This window comes from Lepidochelys olivacea (genome assembly GCF_965140295.1).
Source record: "Lepidochelys olivacea isolate rLepOli2 genome assembly, chromosome: 4".
NCBI classification, from domain to species: domain Eukaryota; kingdom Metazoa; phylum Chordata; order Testudines; family Cheloniidae; genus Lepidochelys; species Lepidochelys olivacea.
Genome location: NC_140414.1, coordinates 5,208,599 through 5,228,232, shown reverse-complemented (window position 1 = coordinate 5,228,232; position 19,634 = coordinate 5,208,599).

Below are 19,634 nucleotides of genomic sequence, written 5' to 3'. Positions count from 1 at the left end.
GGTTGCTTCCAGCAGCTGTCTGAACTTAGGGACAGCGTGCCAACACACTCACTCTTCCACAACACACACGCTCCCCGAACACACACACACTGTCCGTCCCCAACACACACACACTCTCTGCCCACCATGCCCACGGCAGCTGAAAAGCAGCTGGCAATCGAGTCGGATGCCCATGGAACAATGGGATAGAGAAACCTGCCTCGTGTGGCTGCCCACCAGGCATTGCAAACCCTTCCCAAAGCACCCTGCGGCCAGTTGCACAGTGGGATAGCGTCCCACAATGCACTGCTCTCTGTGGCGATCCAAGAGCTGCTAGCCTGGATGCGCTCCGGTGACATAAGCAGCCTAGTGTGGACATGCAACAGCGGCTTAATTAAAACGCTTTAACTAAAGCAGCATAACTCTGTCGTGTAGACGTAGCCTGGCTCCCACTGGGGCCAAGGATGCTCAGGCACTGAAACTGAAGAGCCACAACTTCCTCCGGGCAGGTGCCTCGTGGGAGGGGCAGAGAGGTGTGAGCGGTTCTCAGGGCAGGTGAGGGGAGGGGACAGAGAGGAGTGTGTGGCAGGCTGGGCAGGTCTCATGGGAGGGCTCAGAGAAGTGTGGGTGGCGGGCAGAGTCTGTATCAGGAGAGGGGGCAGAGAAGTGTGGGTGGCAGGCAGACCATGGGGTAGGGGGCGGAGAGGCACGAGCAGCCGGCAATGAGGCCTTGGGGGAGGAGAGGAGCGAGTGAAAGGTGGACCAGCAGGCCTCAGCCAAGGAGGCAGAGTGGATGGGAAGAAGTCCCCCTGTTAATCCAGTGCTATCTACACTGGGATTAGGTTGGCATAATGGCATTGCTCAGGGGGGTTAAATTTTTTACCCCGCAAAGTAATGTTGTTACACTGACTTAATTTTGTAGCGCAGACTTGTCCAAAGAATCACACACACACCTTGGGAGCAAAACTTCACCTGCTTCTCTGCTTTACAGAATCCAACACAAGCAACGCTTGTCCGGCCGTGGGGGGCGTTGGCAGGGAGTCAGGTGTGGGCAGACACCATACGTTAGCCAGAGACGGGCACCATGGCTTAGCTGGCTAAAGCACCTGTCTTGTAAACAGGAGATCCTGGGTTCAACTCCCAGTGGTGCCTTGTTGAGTGGCTTTTGGGGCACCTGGTACTGGCTGCTGTCAGAAGACAAGATACAGAGATAGGTGGACCTTTGGTCTAGCCCAGTGATGCTGGTTTTGCTGTTTAAATTACACGCACAGGCACTGATGATAGAGTGACTGAAAGTTTGGGTGTTAAGAGTTGATAGGTCAGTGGTGCAGTCCCCTCGCAGATGACCCCCTCCCTCTGGGACAGGGGCAGGTCCGAGCTCTCACACCAAGTGGCTCATTGGGGCTGTGTTAGCCGACGGCCAAGGATGTTTGGTGAGGTGCCAGCTATGCCCGTTTATACCATCCGTGACTTTAACCGCTAGGACGCACTGTCCCTTCGCAGCGGGCAGCCCGGGCTAGGCTGACGGATGCCCCAAGGTCCTAACCACCCGTGACTTTAACTGCTAGAGCTCAGAGCTCCTTCGCAGCGGGCAGTCAATACTGACTGACAGGTGCCCCAATGGCAGCACTAAGAGCCTCTCCACACCCGTGACTTTAACTGCCCGTGACTTTAGAGCTCAGAGCTCCTTCGCAGCGGGCAGCCAGGATTGACTGACAGGTGCCCCAAGAGTTTGCCCCGTGGAGGCGGCACAACTCAACGCTAGGCTCTTAGTACTCTCACCTAATGGCCAGGCTTTAGAGCCAAAACGGCTGAGGTTCTTTAATTGTGTCGGCTGCTTTACAGTAAACCAGAGAAAACAAGTCAGGCTTATGCACAAATAGTTACCAAAATTTATTAAGCTAGATTCTAATCATGTGGTTACAAAATTGGTAGTGCCTACTTATTTAAATGTAGAGATGTTACACACACAAACAAGTTACAAAACTGAAGCCACAATCCCAAAGAAAGAAAACAAAGTATAGAGCTCTATTTCAAAATATGTGTACACTAAAGATAGGAGATCAGGTGTGGGTGCTTCTTACCCTCCTTGCATCTCTCAATTCCAGCGGTGCCAAGCCAGGATCGGTCACTCAATTCCGCGGAAAGACGAATAAGGGACAAGGCGTAGGGACCCTCTTAGCTGCAGAAGCCTTGGGAGGCTGTCACTTATCTGACCAGCAGATAGATAGTGAAAAGCACTCAAGAATCATGGTGCTGTAGGTCCCCTACTTATACCTCTGTACTCCTTTATTCTCTTTCTCCTTTCTTATGCCAAATTGAGGCTGGTCTGTCTGGGTGACGCCAGCTTTCGCAAGAGTAGTTTACACTTGCAAAGGAGAGAAACAATAAGTGTTGACTACTGGACATTTCTTTTATCAGGGTAAATATTTTCCCACCTAGGATGTTGGGGTGTGTGCATCACGCTATTTAGTAGGGGCTAAGAGCCATGTCTGTCACAGGGCCTCTGCCTGCTGTGAGCTTAATCTTCGTATCTGTTCCCAGAGGCACATTGTAGCAGCACACCTGTGCTTTCACAGCTTCAAAGGCTGTACTGGAATATATGTTAAATGCCCTGTTCCTGCTTCCTCCTGTGTTTCCAGCAATGCTGGTCTGGGGGGGGGGGGGGGCTGTCTGTCTGGCTACACTTGCCTCTATATAAATCCATGGTACGCCCACATCTTGAATATTGTGTGCGGATGTGGTCGGCCCATCTCAAAAAAGATACATTGCAATTGGAAAAGGTTCAGAAAAGGGCAAAAAAACCCGGACTAGGAGTATGAAACAGCTTCTGTATGAGGAGAGATATGTAAGACTGGGACTTTTCAGCTTGGAAAAGAGACAAGAGGGCATATGAGAGAGGTCTATAAAAGCATGTCTGCTGTGGAGAAAGTAAAGAAGGAAGTGTTATTTACTCCTTCTCAGAACACAAGGACTAGGAATCACCCAATCAAATTAATAGGCAGCAGGTTTATAAGAAACAAAAGGAAGTATTTCTTCACACAACGCACAGTCAACCTGGGGAACTCCTTGCCAGAGGACGTTGTGAAGGACAAGATTATAATAGGGTTACAAAAAAAAAAAAAAAAAAACACCATGAGAAATCTATTGAGGACAGGTCCGTGAATGGTATATGAGCCAGGATGGGCAGGGATGGTGTCCCTAACTTCTGTTTGTCATAAGCTGTGAATGGGTGACAGGAGATGAATCACTTCATGATTCCCTGTTCTGTTCATTCCCTCTGGGACACCTGGTGCTGGTCACTGTCGGAAGACGGGACACTGGGCTAGATGACCTTTGGTCTGTCCCAGTGTGGCCATTCTGAAATACTAGGGAATCTAATGAGTCCAGTGCAATGGGAGGGAGTAGGAAAATCCCTGGGTGTGGAGAACACTGGGAAATTAGAAACTATCATTCAGAAGCAACAGACTCTAAATAGTCTAGAAAAGCAGAATGTGAAAAATAAGAATCGGGGTCATGTGACTTCAGGAATGAGGGACTCAAAAAACCAAGTCTGCAGAGAAGGTAGATTGTGGTTAGTGCACATGGGGATGGGGGAAGCAACTCTCCAGGTCTCAAGGATTTTCACCAGCAACCGAGGCCATTGTCCCATGCACGGGGCAATCCGGAGCAGTGTAATCCTGGCTGAGTTTCAATGTTCTGCTGCTGGAGCTCCCTTGTCCCAGCCAGCATTCAAGGTCTGTGTGATCAGTAACCCTGGACCAGCCGCTCTGACCCCAGCAGCCTGCTTCTTACACCCCAAGCACTTTCTGGTCTGGGTGGAAAGGCTCAGGGTTTGAGAGAAGGCCAGGGGTAGGAAGCTTCTGCTCGTTATGCTGAACCTAACCCCCCGTTTTACTTGTGCAAACAGGAGATATTTGACACTGTGCGATTCTGCTCCTGTGCTCTCTTCCCACAGCGTTCTGCAGCAGGGGAGGGTCTCTGGTCGTGTGTGTGTCACTGGCATGCTGGGGTGATGCTGGAACAGGACAGAGCAGAGGTGGCATTGTGGGGGTGGCGTGAACCTCATCTCTTCCGTTCCCCTTCCAAGAACCGAGGGGACAGGAATCCTTACCCAGCGAGGTCACAGTCTCATAGGTCTCCTGCATGACGTCTCTGGAGAGGGCTCTCTGAGCGGGGTCCAGCAGAGCCCACTCTTCCCTGGTGAAATACACAGCCACCTCCTCGAAGGTCACCGGCCCGTGAAAGAGCCAGAGCCCCACACTCAGGACCTGCTGCCCCACTCACAGCCCCACTACTCGTGGGGGAGAGGAGCCAATCAAACGAAACTCTGGGTGGACCGCAGTCAACAGAGTCCCACCCCCACCCCGCTCAGAGCACCCAGGAAACACCAGGGTGAGGGGGCGAAGAGACACCCCTCCTCTCTCCCAGCAGATCCATCACACACCTACTAGCCACAGACTGATACCGGAGATGCTGCCCCAAGCAGGGTCTAGGGAGAGATCTCTTGTAGGAAGCCCAACACCCTCCTCCTTGTGAGGAGCTGGATATGAGGCAGGAGAATCTCCCCTAAGCCTGACTGGTGGCTTCCCCCTTCAATTTCAAGGCACCCGCTGGTTAGTTGGGTCAGGCTCCAGCACTAGGAATCTGGTCCTTTTTCCCAACCCCATCTACGTGGGTTATTTTCTGTTGACCAAATTGGAGCATTTCCACCTCCGAACCTCATGGGTCTGTTCCAAGAACGTAGACCACTTTTTAAACAACTCCAGGCAGGTCTGCCACCCTCTGGCCTCCTCCCTTTCTCCACCCTGTGCATTTCCTGCCCCGCTCCAACCTCCAAACCAGACGGTGCAAACCTTCCCCTCTCCCGTGTATTTGCTGTCCCTCTCCCTCCTGCAGGAACAGATCAGAACCCCCCCAATAATCCCTACCTGAGCTGGCTCCTCTGCAGCCATGTCGCTCCTCTGTCCCATGGGAGGACGGGATGAACCAAAACGAAACGTGATCGTCGTTCTGCAGCCTGGCCGGGCGAGAAGGGCCGTTGTGGAGGTTTGGGAACGGGCATTAGTTCATTTCACATCACGCTTCCCCCAGCCTCTTTCCCTGCAGAGTGAGATCTGAGATTCTGCCGTACTGAGAAAATGCTAAAAGAAAAGGAGTACTTGTGGGACCTTAGAGACTAACCAATTTATCTGAGCATGAGCTTTCGTGAGCTACAGCTCACTTCATCGGATGCATACCGTGGAAACTGCAGAAGACATTATATACACAGAGACCATGAAACAATACCCCCTCCCACCCCACTGTCCTGCTGGTAATAGCTTATCCAAAGTGATCATCAAGTTGGGCCATTTCCAGCACAAATCCAGGTTTTCTCACCCTCCGCCCCCAACACAAATTCACTCTCCTGCTGGTGATAGCCCATCCAAAGTGACAACTCTCTACTCAGTCTCTGGATTACAGCAGAGACCTGGCCCCTCCTGCCAGGCTAAGCCCACAGACACACTTTTAACCTCCTTTCTCCCACCCGCATCCCAAAACAAAGTCTCTGAACGCAATCCTAGAAAAAAGCAGAACCAAAGGAGTCCCTTTCGAGGAAGTTTTTGGAAAGCGTAGGGGACAATTTCCTGGCGCAAGTGCTAGAGGAGCCAACTGGGGGGGCGCTTTTCTTGACCTGCTGCTCACAAACCGGGTATAATTAGTGGGGGAAGCAAAAGTGGATGGGAATCTGGGAGGCAGTGACCATGAGTTGGTTGAGTTCAGGATCCTGACGCAGGGAACAAAGGTAAGCAGCAGGATACGGACCCTGGACTTCAGGAAAGCAGACTTCGACTCCCTCAGGGAACGGATGGCCAGGATCCCCTGGGGGACTAACTTGAAGGGGAAAGGAGTCCAGGAGAGCTGGCTGTATTTCAAGGAATCCCTGTTGAGGTTACAGGGACAAACCATCCCGATGAGTCGAAAGAATAGTAAATATGGCAGGCGACCAGCTTGGCTTAATGGTGAAATCCTAGCGGATCTTAAACATAAAAAAGAAGCTTACAAGAAGTGGAAGGTTGGACATATGACCAGGGAAGAGTATAAAAATATTGCTCGGGCATGTAGGAATGTTATCAGGAGGGCCAAATCGCACCTGGAGCTGCAGCTAGCCAGAGATGTCAAGAGTAACAAGAAGGGTTTCTTCAGGTATGTTGGCAACAAGAAGAAAGCCAAGGAATGTGTGGGCCCCTTACTGAATGAGGGAGGCAACCTAGTGACAGAGGATGTGGAAAAAGCTAATGTACTCAATTCTTTTTTTGCCTCTGTTTTCACAAACAAGGTCAGCTCCCAGACTGCTGCGCTGGGCATCACAAAATGCGGAAGAGATGGCCAGCGCTCTGTGGAGATAGAGGTGGTTAGGGACTATTTAGAAAAGCTGGACGTGCACAAGTCCACGGGGCCGGACGAGTTGCATCCGAGAGTGCTGAAGGAATTGGCGGCTGTGATTGCAGAGCCACTGGCCATTATCTTTGGAAACTCGTGGCGAACCGGGGAAGTCCCGGGTGACTGGAAAAAGGCTAATGTAGTGCCAATCTTTAAAAAAGGGAAGAAGGAAGATCCTGGGAACTACAGGCCAGTCAGCCTCACCTCAGTCCCTGGAAAAATCATGGAGCAGGTCCTCAAAGAATCAATCCTGAAGCACTTGCATGAGAGGAAAGTGATCAGGAACAGCCAGCATGGATTCACCAAGGGAAGGTCGTGCATGACTAATCTAATCGCCTTTTATGATGAGATTACTGGTTCTGTGGATGAAGGGAAAGCAGTGGATGTATTGTTTCTTGACTTAAGCAAAGCTTTTGACACGGTCTCCCATAGTATTCTTGTCAGCAAGTTAAGGAAGTATGGGCTGGATGAATGCACTATAAGGTGGGTAGAAAGCTGGCTAGATTGTCGGGCTCAACGGGTAGTGATCAATGGCTCCATGTCTAGTTGGCAGCCGGTATCAAGTGGAGTGCCCCAAGGGTCGGTCCTGGAGCCGGTTTTATTCAATATCTTCATAAATGATCTGGAGGATGGTGTGGATTGCACTCTCAGCAAATTTGCGGATGATACTAAACTGGGAGGAGTGGTAGATACGCTGGAGGGGAGGGATAGGATACAGAAGGACCTAGACCAATTGGAAGATTGGGCCAAAAGGAATCTGATGAGGTTCAATAAGGATAAGTGCAGGGTCCTGCACTTAGGACGGAAGAACCCAATGCACAGCTACAGACTAGGGACCGAATGGCTAGGCAGCAGTTCTGCGGAAAAGGACCTAGGGGTGACAGTGGACGAGAAGATAGATATGAGTCAGCAGTCTGCCCTTGTTGCCAAGAAGGCCAATGGCATTTTGGGATGTATAAGTAGGGGCATAGTGAGCAGATCGAGGGACGTGATCGTTCCCCTCTATTCGACATTGGTGAGGCCTCATCTGGAGTACTGTGTCCAGTTTTGGGCCCCACACTTCAAGAAGGATGTGGATAAATTGGAGAGAGTCCAGCGAAGGGCAACAAAAATGATTAGGGGACTGGAACACATGAATTATGAGGAGAGGCTGAGGGAGCTGGGATTGTTTAGCCTGCAGAAGAGAAGAATGAGGGGGGATTTGATAGCTGCTTTCAACTACCTGAAAGGGGGTTCCAAAGAGGATGGCTCTAGACTGTTCTCAATGGTAGCAGATGACAGAACGAGGAGTAATGGTCTCAAGTTGCAGTGGGGGAGGTTTAGATTGGATATTAGGAAAAACTTTTTCACTAAGAGGGTGGTGAAACACTGGAATGCGTTACCTAGGGAGGTGGTAGAATCTCCTTCCTTAGAGGTTTTTAAGGTCAGGCTTGACAAAGCCCTGGCTGGGATGATTTAACTGGGAATTGGTCCTGCTTCGAGCAGGGGGTTAGACTAGATGACCTTCTGGGGTCCCTTCCAACCCTGATATTCTATGATTCTATGATTCCCTCTGACACTGACCCCACGGCAGCCACACCCCAGCAGGAGGGACATGGAGTCAGGAACTGGGTTTTCCTCCGTCTCATCCTCATCTTGTCCACAGGAAAGTGATTCTCCCCACAGTGCAGTAATACATCTGTCTGGGCAGATGAGAGAGCTGGAAATCTCTTTCAAAACTCTTTTATCCCACGGACCCTGTCAGTCTCTATCTCCTTTTCCCTGTGCCCTCTCCATGCCTGTCTGCTAGGAAACTCTCATTCCTGGGTTGTTTGCTCCCCCATGGCTGGATTTGCTCCTGCAAATGGCAGGAGAAATGGGGTGGGGGGCTGTTTGTGTAGAGTCATTTTATAGTCCTTCACTGCCTGCCTGGGATTTCCCCATTGCCTGCCTAGGACCCCCACCTGCCCTCCACCAGGATCTGCCAGCCCATTTGCCTGGGACCCCCCCCTCCTCCCAGCAGGACCCCCTGACGCTTTACAGGAGGACCCCTCACTCTGCGCCAGGGACCGCCCCACCACAGCGCTGTGCACTGGGCATGGCAATGGTCCCAGGAGCCAGCTGGGCAATCCCAGACAGAGCCCCTGGCACAGCACCAGGCAGCATCTAATCCCCTGCCCCACCTGCCCAAGAGACCCCCACCCCCACTGGTCTGCAGCCAACAGACCCCCAGCCATACCCACCTCCAGGACCCATAGCCTTAGGGCTGGGCACATCAGAGCTATCCCCCAAAACCCCAAATCCTCCAGAACCCACCAACCTGACTAGGGTCCCCCCTGCCCAGCCACCCAGAGGCCTCCCCCTACCACAATGTCCCTTCAGCTCCCGCTGCAATCTCCCCTCACAGACATGCACCCCCCAGCAACAGTGTTCCCTCACAGTGTCTGACAAATGGACAGAAAGTTATCACCACCCCCTGCTGGCCAGTCACACAGGCAGGGGGAGCCCGGGGGGACGCCTCTTTAACAGGAGAAGGGAAGCCATGGAGGGCCAAAATAAGTAAGACATTTCCATACTCTGTCACTAGCAAATAATGGCCACCGTGGATCCACCCCAGAGTTGGCTACAGCTTTGCACTGCCGGAAGCCCCCCCTCATGGAGACCTTTTGTCATGGGGTTTGGGATACTTCTGGACCACGCTGCACTCAGAGGGACCTCCTCATCCTGTGCCAGCTGGAGAAAAGAAAAGGGTCCAGCCAACTCGACCTATTCGACATTGGTGAGGCCTCTATTCGACATTGGTGAGGCCTCATCTGGAGTACTGTGTCCAGTTTTGGGCCCCACACTACAAGAAGGATGTGGATAAATTGGAGAGAGTCCAGCGAAGGGCAACAAAAATGATTAGGGGTCTGGAAAACATGAGTTATGAGGAGAGGCTGAGGGAGCTGGGATTGTTTAGCCTGCAGAAGAGAAGAATGAGGGGGGATTTGATAGCTGCTTTCAACTACCTGAAAGGGGGTTCCAAAGAGGATGGCTCTAGACTGTTCTCAATGGTAGCAGATGACAGAACGAGGAGTAATGGTCTCAAGTTGTAGTGGGGGAGGTTTAGATTGGATATTCGAAAAAACTTTTTCACTAAGAGGGTGGTGAAACACTGGAATGCATTACCTAGGGAGGTGGTAGAATCTCCTTCCTTAGAGGTTTTTAAGGCCAGGCTTGACAAAGCCCTGGCTGGGATGATTTAATTGGGGATGGGTCCTGCTTCGAGCAGGGGGTTAGACTGGATGACCTTCTGGGGTCCCTTCCAACCCTGATATTCTATGATTCTATGAACTCTCCTGTTACCAACTGGGAACCACCCATCCCCCAAACAGGGGGAGGCCCCTGGCTTTGATGGGTATTGAATAGATGGCTAGTCTCTTTTATCAGCAAACATTTTTAACAGAGAGAAAGGAGGGAACAAATGATTCTCAAAGGAGAAGGAAAGATGATCATTGTTGCAGGGGGGTTAATTTCCCAACCAGGATGGAGAAGCTCTCAGGGCGACAGGTTCCCCCCAAAGAAGGACAAGTTGCTAGGATTTAGAGACATGGGGAACAGCCCCAAACTCGAGAGTATTTTTAATTGACATTTGATAATGACATCGTAAGAGGGAAACCTGAGATTTGAGATCAGTGTTCAGAAATGAAAGAGAAAGGTTGGAAATCTGAGGGATTTTGGATCCATTTATGCAAATTATAGAGAGGAAAGTGGAAAATGAGAGGGATTTTATAGCAGTTGTTGATAGGAGGTTGTCACGGAGTCCCTGGGCGATGCTCTGGAACTGCTCCCTACGAAGCCAGGCAGGACTCTGGGGCAGTCGCCTTTCTGTGAGCAGCCTGTCTTCAGGACACACGGCTCACCCAGCTTCCACCTTCCTGGGTCTGCCTCGGACCATTCAGCATCCTCTGCCCCTCCGTCCGCTTCTCACAGCGAGTCCGCTCAGGCAGGGCTCCTCGGGAAGCCAGAGGGTCCTGCACCCCAACTCCGCAGTCAGACGGGACTCTCAGCCCGAAAGCGAGCTCACTGCTTTCCTCACAGCATCAGAGCCAGCCTGAGCCCCTTCTCCAGTGTGCAAGGGGGGCGGGGAGCATCTCTCTGTCCCACCCAACTCCAGGGCTCTGGTTAAAGTCAGGCAGGTAGCTTGAGCCTAGCTGCTCCTCCCTGCTGCCAGCCAGGTCATCTGCATTTTCACTGACCATTTCCTCTCCACCGATTGGTTCCCCGGATTCAAACCCTTGGCAGTTACAGGAGTAAGGCCTGGATCCTGTCCCAAAGAGACACAGTCACCCCATAACAGGGTCTTGCAGCTGGTGTCCTGGAGAACCCTAACGACCAGCCAGCCCCACCCCTCCTGGGTCTGCACAGGGATCTGGGCCATAGGCAGGGCGAGGGGCTTCGTCCCTGGGACCCTCGCCCAGCTCACACAGCCCCTCAGCCTCTGAGGCTGCACCACCCAGGGTCTGACACCAATTCTCTCTGTCCCAGGATCTCGCCACCCCAGGAATGTCTCCCCATTCACCATCACCTTCTGCTCCCACTGGAGGTCCGAGGGGCCTGGCCCAAGGAAACTCCACACAGACATATAGGTTGGGACCAGGAGTGGGAGCCTGTCCACCTCCCCACCCATCTGGCTGACCGAGTCTATGGCCTTGGGACCCAGCAAGGGAGCTAGACACCGGGGCTTTTCCGCAGGGTCCCCTGGTTCAAATCTCCAGCCTGCTCAAAGGCAGTGAGGTGGGCATCCACATCCCCCCCCTCCTTAACCAGGGGCAGCAATTTAGTCTCGAGGTTCCCTGCGGAACTGGCCCCCCGGGGTCTATCCCCACTCACCCCTGGGGGGTCCCCTAGGCCTCTCCACTCCCCCATCACCAGTTCATGCTGCTGCTGCTTCTGCAGCTCTTTCTCGGGCTCTCGCTGTCTCCCCACGGTCCTCTTGCTCTCTCGGACTCAGCTCCAATCCTGTCCGACTCCGATTCCCGGATGGGGAACCCGATCGTGAAGACCCTCGTCTGGTCGGGGACAGGAGTCTTGGCGATGCCTGGCCACCACTCCAGCTGCTCCCAGATCCTGCTATAGCCCCATTTCGGGTCAGGAATCTGTCCCTTAGAGCGGTCATCCTCCTCCAGCTGCACGATTAACTGTGCTTCGGTGAACTTTCCAATGCTCAACCCTCTCTTTCTGCACAGGGTTACAATGTCCTTCTTCAGGAGACGGTGACAGGCCCTCACTCCGCCCTTCCCAAGTTGTGGACTCACAGGCCTGTGTGCTCTCAGCTCCCCACGGTTTCCAGGGAGAACCCCTAGTGTGCCAGCCCTTCTCGAGGTCACCCCCTCTTTGTCAGGGTCGAGCGGCAGACTCCTCCGTCCCTGGGACCGCTCGCTGCAATCCCCAGGGGAACCCTGTTACTGCAAAAGTCCTTCTCTCTGGTCACACACTTCCAGGGGTTAACCGCCCCCTGAAACTGTCTCTCTGTGAATCTTCAGCACGCCTGGTCCCCGTCAATCCCCCTTTGTTTTACTGCTCCCCAGTCACTTACTGCAGGAAGCGCTGTCCACGGGGTGCAGTACATCCCACCGCTACCACCAGTTGTCACGGAGTCCCTGAGCGATGCTCTGGAGCTGCTCCCCATGAAGCCAGGCAGGACTCTGGGGCAGTCGCCTTTCCGTGAGCAGCCTGTCTTCAGGACACACAGCTCACCCAGCTTCCACCTTCCTGGGTCTGACCTCGGACCATTCAGCATCCTCTGCCCCTCCATGCCCTTCCCACAGCGAGTCCGCTCAGGCAGGGCTCCTGGGGAAGCCAGAGGGTCCTGCACCCCAACTCCGCAGTCAGACGGGACTCTCAGTCAGCCAGTAAAACAGAGGTTTATTAGATGACAGGAACATGGTCTAAAACAGAGCTTGCAGGTGCAGAGAACAGGACCCCTCAGCTGGGTCCATTTTGTGGGGGGCAGTGAGCCAGACAACCACGTCTGCACTTCACTCCAACTCCCTCCAGCCCCTCCTCCTCTGGGCTTTGTTCCTTTCCCGGGCCAGGAGGTCACCGGATTCCTTTGTTCTCCAACCCTTTAGCTCTCACCTTGCAGGGGGGAAGGGCCCAGGCCATCAGTGGCCAGGAAACAGGGTGTCGGCCATTCTCTGTGTCCAGACTCCTGCACACACCTGCCCTCTAGGGCTCTGCAATGATCATACACCCTTATCCCACCACCTAGATACTTAAGAACTGCCTAGGGGAAACTGAGGCACCCCCACACTATTCAGAGGAAACATTAAGAACATTAAGAACAGTCCCACTTTGTCACAGAGGTAAAAGCTGAGTGTATTTCCCACCACTATTTGGTCAATGAATAGAAATGGGCAACATTGGCAAACGTTTTAGATCCATATTCAGGAATCTGAGAAAACGTGTAAATCTGAGATTTTCGTCGTAATTTATAATTACGGAGACAGGGAAAGCTCTCAGGGGCATATTCAATTAGAAGTAGACAACTAGAGTAAAAGTGGGGCAAACTTTTTTATCAATCTTTGAGACGTACAGAGAAAATGTGTCACAAACTACGCAACTGAGAACATGGGATAAACGCCAAGACCGGGGGGGATTTTATGTGGCTATTAAAGAACTAGCTGGAAAAGCGGGGACCGTTTGTCATATAAAATCCAGCCTGTCCAAAACATAAACAGAGAGTGATCGTCGTCGTCCCCCCGGCCCCGGTCACCTGGGCAGCAGGGAGCCCTCTGAGGGGCTGACTGGAGGGGGCGGGGGGGGGGGGAGCTGGAGGGCTCCCTGGGGGAGGGGAGGGGGCGGTAGTGGTGGATGGGCAGGTGGGGGGCAGGTGGGGGTTTGGGGCAACGGTGCAGCAGTTGGGGGCATCAAGTGGGACTGGGAAGCCGGGATCGGGGGCAGCCCCATGGGGGACACGTCCCCTCCCTTCCCCGCCCCGGCAGAGACCCGGCGTCTCCTCCCACCCCCACGCCGGGGCAGCCAGGTTGGGGGATGGCTCCGGGCTCCAACTTCCCACCGACTCCGGGACAAATCGCTGCGGATACAACGGGGGGGCGGGGAGGGAAATCCACGGGAGGGGAGTTTCAATGGACATGTGAGGAGGAGGGAGAGACGGGGGGGGGGATCAGGGGAGATGAGAGAGTGGATCAATGGGGGGGTGGGGGGGAGTTTACAATCACGTGGGAGCTACCGAGAGGGAAAAGAGGAAAACTGGGGGGCATTTGTGCCCGTGGGGGGGGAGGGGATCCAATTAACTCCCCCGCCGGCCCCCACTTCCCCCCCCGGGAATTTCCTGGCTGCACAGAGACAGTTCAACCCCCACCCCCCGCAACTCCGGCTTCTCCCCCCAACACCCCCCAAGGGACCCCGCCCGCCGGGCCCCAGTCTCTACCTCCCCCAATCCCAGCCGTGCCGGGGGCAGAGAGTCACTTTCCTGCCCCCCCACCAGCGCTCCCCCCCCGCGGGGTCTCCCACTCACCGGGTTGGGGGCGGGCAGAGCCAGGGGCTGGTCCCAGCTGGAGAAAGCCCCCCCCGGCCGGGCACGGGGGGGTTAATGACGGGCCCCCCCAGCACAGACCCCGGAGCGGAGCCGCAGCTGCTCCTCCGAGAGACCCGACACGAGGCAGCGTCTGGGGGCGGGGCCTGGAGCAGACCGGGGGCGGGGCAGCGCCAGGGGGCGGGGCCTGGAGCAGACAGGGGCGGGGCAGCGTCTGGGGGCGGAGCCCGGAGCAGACCAGGCGCTGCCTCGTGTCGGATCTGTAGGAGGAGCAGCTGCGGCTCCCCTCCGGGGTCTGTGCGGGGTGGGGCCCGTCATTAACCCCCCGTGCTCCGGTGAGTGGGAGACCCCGGTGGGGGAGCGCTGGGCGGGGGGGGCAGGAAAGTGACTCTCTGCCCCCTCCCTGCCCATCCCCCACTGCCGCCCCCTCCCCGCCCCCAAAGAGCCCTCCAGCGCCCCCCCCCCACCCCCTTCAGTCAGCCCCTCAGAGGGCTCCCTGCTGCCCAGGTGAACGGGGGCCGTGGGGGGGGGACCATCACTTTCTGCTTCTGTATTGGACAGGCTGGATTTTATATGACAAACGGTCCCCCCTTTTCCAGCTCGTTCTTTAATAGCCACATAAAAGCCCCCCCCCGGTCTTGGCGTTTATCCCATGTTCTCAGTTGCGTAGTTTGTGACACGTTTTCTCTGTACGTCTCAAAGATTCCTCAAAAATACCCTCAACGTTTGCCCCACTTTTACTCTAGTTGTCTACTTCTAATTGAATATGCCCCTGAGAGCTTTCCCTGTCTCTGTGATTATAAATTACGACGAAAATCTCAGATTTACACCTTTTCTCAGATTCCTGAATATGGATCTCAAACGTTTGCCAATGTTGCCCATTTCCGCTCTATTCATTGACCAAATAGTGGTGGGAAATACACTCAGCTTTTACCTCCTATCAACAACTGCGATAAAATCCCTCTCATTTTCCACTTTCCTCTCTATAATTTGCATAAATGGATCCAAAATCCCTCAGATTTCCAACCTTTCTCTTTCATTTCTGAACACTGATCACAAATCTCAGGTTTCCCTCTTACGATGTCATGATCAAATGTCAATTAAAAATCCTCTTGGGTTTGGGGCTGTTCCCCATGTCTCTAAATCCTAGCAACTTGTCCTTCCTTGGGGGGAAACTGTCGCCCTGAGTCCTTCTCCATCCTGGTTGGGAAATTAACCCCCCTGCAACAATGATCATCTTTCCTTCTCCTTTGAGAATCATTTGTTCCCTCCTTTCTCTCTGTTAAAAATGTTTGCTGATAAAAGAGACTAGCCATAGATTCAATACCCATCAAAGCCAGGGGCCTCCCCCTGTTTGGGGGATGGGTGGTTCCCAGTTGGTAACAGGAGAGTTGGCTGGACCCTTTTCTTTTCTCCAGCTGGCACGGGATGAGGAGGTTCCTCTGAGTGCAGCGTGGTCCAGAAGTATCCCAAACCCCATGACAAAGGGTCTCCGTGAGGGGGGGCTTCCCGCAGTGCAAAGCTGTAGCCAACTCTGGGGTGGATCCACGGTGGCCATTATTTGCTAGTGTTGCCGGCACCCAGTGCCAAGAGGCTGAACAACAGCTTGAGTGGTTTGTTACCCGGTGTGCTACACCCAATAATCACAACGGGGTGGAGAAGCAGAAAAGTTTATTTGCAGCTGCAAAAAGGTACAGGGAGAATAAAATCTTAAATCCTGCACAACAGAGCAGGAAGTTACACAGGCTTTTATATATATATATTTTTTAGCATACTTATTTAATAGCAAGCTGCTCCAAGTATTCATATCGCCAGCCAATTCAGTTCCCAGCTAGTTCCCTGATTTTTTGTATTATTTGTTAAACTATATATAAAGCAGCTTTATTTAGCATTGTTTTTTATATTTTTTTTTGTGTGGCCTTGCTTAGTTTCAGGCAGTCTGACTCTGCAACATACTGTTGCAGATTCTTAGCATAACTGCTGTGTGTGCCTCCAGGTGGGGGGGCCAAGGACACTTGGGCCTAGCATGCAGAGCTGCTGCGAATGCCTCCAGGCAGGAGGGGGGGGGGGCAAGGACACAGGGGCCTAGTGCGAGGGGGCTTCATCGACACTCGTGGTCTTCCATCCCCTCGAGTTACCTAGTGGCCATGCCCCAGTGTTCCCAACAACTCCCCCCTTTGAGAACATTTAACAGCCTTGGCTTTGAGTTTTTTTATTTGGGCTATTTATTTTTTTATAATATGATTTTGTATTAGCATTTTGTGATAGCTTTGAAGAGAATGATTTATTAATTTTTGCAAAAGGGCCCTGATATATGATATTGCACAGCATAATACTAGTAATACAAGCAATATAGGAAAGAGAAATTTTAATAGCAGGCTAAATAAACCACCAAGCCAAGATGACAAAATTTAGCCTGAAAACAAGGTTTATAACCAATTGTTTTTTGGGGCAGTATAGGCAACCTGTGCTTTGGCTTGGGCATGGGTTTTAGCCTGTATTATTTTTTTATAGATTTTATAATTGCTATTATTTATATATATATAATATTGGGGCCCGATGAGGGCATAAATTTTTTTTTGGGATGCTAAGAGATAGTTTAAAGCTAGCCTGTTTTGGAGGGAAAATGTTTTGAGCTGCTATATTTTTTTATTTAATGTTTTTATTGTTGATTTTAAATTATTAATTGAGTTTTTTAATTTTAAGGCTATTTTTTTAAGTATTATTTGCAGCTTTATAGTATAGGTCTCCGTGAGGGGAGGCTTCCCGCAGTGCAAAGCTGTAGCCAACTCTGGGGTGGATCCACGGTGGCCATTATTTGCTAGTGACAGAGTATGGAAATGTCTTACTTATTTTGGCCCTCCATGGCTTCCCTTCTCCTGTTAAAGAGGCGTCCCCCCGGGCTCCCCCTGCCTGTGTGACTGGCCAGCAGGGGGTGGTGATAACTTTCTGTCCACTTACCAGACACTGTGAGGGAACACTGTTGCTGGGGGGGGGCATGTCTGTGCGGGGAGATTGCAGCGGGAGCTGAAGGGGCATTGTGGTAGGGGGAGGCCTCTGGGTGGCTGGGCAGGGGGGGCCCTAGTCAGGTTGGTGGGTTCTGGAGGATTTGGGGTTTTGGGGGGTAGTTCTGATGTGCCCAGCCCTAAGGCTATGGGTCCTGGAGGTGGATATCGCTGGGGGCCTGTTGGCTGCAGACCAGTGGGGGTGGGGGTCTCTTGGGCAGGTGGGGCAGGGGATTAGATGCTGCCTGGTGCTGTGCCAGGGGCTCTGCCTGGGATTGCCCAGCTGGCTCCTGGGACCATTGCCATGCCCAGTGCACAGAGCTGTGGTGGGGCGGTCCCTGGCACAGAGTGAGGGGTCCTCCTGTAAAGCATCAGGGGGTCCTGCTGGGAGGAGGAGGGGGTGCCAGGCAAATGGCCTGGCAGATCCTGGTGGAGGGCAGGTTGGGGTCCTAGGCAGACAATGGGGAAATCCCAGGCAGGCAGTGAAGGACTATAAAATGACTCTACAGTAACAGCCCCCCACCCCATTTCTCCTGCCATCTGCAGGAGCAAATCTAGCCATGGGGGAGCAAACAACCCAGGAATGAGAGTTTCCGAGCAGACAGGCATGGAGAGGGCACAGGGAAAAGGAGATAGAGAGACTGACAGGGTCCGTGGGATAAAAGAGTTTTGAAAGAGATTTCCAGCTCTCTCATCTGCCCAGACAGATGTATTACTGCACTGTGGGGAGAATCACTTTCCTGTGGACGAGACGAGGATGAGAGAGAGGAAAACCCAGTTCCTGACTCCATGTCCCTCCTGCTGGGGTGTGGCTGTCATGGGGTCAGTGTCAGAGGGAATCCTCGAAAGGGACTCCTTTGGTTCTGCTTTTTTCTAGGATTGCGTTCAGAGACTTTGTTTTGGGATGCGGGAGGGAGAAAGGAGGTTAAAAGTGTGTCTGTGGGCCTAGCCTGGCAGGAGGGGCCAGGTGTCTGCTGTAATCCAGAGATTGAGCATTTTCTCAGCACGGCACAATCTCGGATCTCGCTCTGCAGGGAAAGAGCCTGGGGGAAGCGTGATGTGAATTGAACTAATGTCCGTTCCTAAACTTCTACAACAGCCCTTCTTGCCCGGCCAGGTTGCAGAACGACGCTCATGTTTCTTTCCGGTTCATCCCGTCCTCCCATGGGACAAGGGAGCGACATGGCTGCAGAGGAGCCAGCTCAGGTAGGAATTATTGTGGGGGGTTCTGATCTGTTCCTGCAGGAGGGAGAGGGACAGGAAATACACGGGAGAGGGGAAGGTTTGCACCATCTGGTTTGGAGGTTGGAGCGGGGCAGGAAATGCACAGGGTGGAGAAAGGGAGGAGGCCAGGGGGTGGCAGACCTGCTGGGAGTTGTTTAATAAGTGGCCTAGATTCTAGGAAGAGACCCATGAGGTTCGGAGGTGGAAATGCTCCAATCTGGTGAACAGAAAATAACCTACCTAGATGGGGCTAGGAAAAAGGACCAGACTCGTAGTGCTGGAGTCTGACCCAACTAACCAGCGGGTGCCTTGAAATACGAAGGGGGAAGCCACCAGTCAGGCTTAGGAGAGATTCCCCTGCCTCATATCCAGCTCTGGGAGTGGCTAAGTCATTATGCAAGGTAACCTATTTCCCCTTGTTTTTTCCTGCCCCCCACCCCCCCGACGTTCTTGTTAAACCCTGGATTTGTGCTGGAAATGGGCCACCTTGATTATCATACACATTGTAAGGAGAGTGATCACTTTAGATAAGCTATTACCAGCAGGAGAGTGGGGTGGGAGGAGGTATTTTTTTCATGATTTGTGTGTATATAAAAAGATCTTGTACACTTTCCACAGTTTGCATCCGATGAAGTGAGCTGTAGCTCACGAAAGCTTATGCTCAAATAAATTGGATAGTTTCTAAGGTGCCACAAGTCCTCCTTTTCTTTTCACAAGGAGGAGGGTGTTGGGCTTCCTACGAGAGATCTCTCCCTAGACCCTGCTCGGGGCAGCATCTCCGGTATCAGTCTGTGGCTAGTAGGTGTGTGATGGATCTGCTGGGAGAGAGGAGGGGTGTCTCTTCGCCCCCTCACCCTGGTGTTTCCTGGGTGCTCTGAGTGGGGTGGGGGTGGGACTCTGTTGACTGCGGTCCACCCAGAGTTTCCGTTTGATTGTCTCCTCTCCCCCACGAATAGTGGGGCTGTGAGTGGGGCAGCAGGTCCTGAGTGTGGGGCTCTGGCTCTTTCAGGGGACGGTGACCTTCGAGGAGGTGGCTGTGTATTTCACCAGGGAAGAGTGGGCTCTGCTGGACCCCGCTCAGAGAGCCCTCTACAGAGACGTCATGCAGGAAACCTATGAGAATGTGACCTCGCTGGGTAAGGATTCCTGTCCCCTCGGTTCTTGGGAGGGGAACGGAAGAGATGAGGTTCACGCCACCCCCACAATGCCACCTCTGCTCTGTCCTTTTCCAGCATCACCCCAGCATGCCAGTGACACACACACGACCAGAGACCCTCCCCTGCTGCTGAACGCTGTGGGAAGAGAGCACAGGAGCAGAATCGCACAGTGTCAAATATCTCCTGTTTGCACAAATAAAATGGGGGGTTAGGTCCAGCATAACGAACAGAAGCTTCCTACCCCTGGCCTTCTCTCAAACCCTGAGCCTTCTCCACCCAGACCAGAATGTGCTTGGGGTGTAAGAAGCAGGCTGCTTGGGTCAGAGC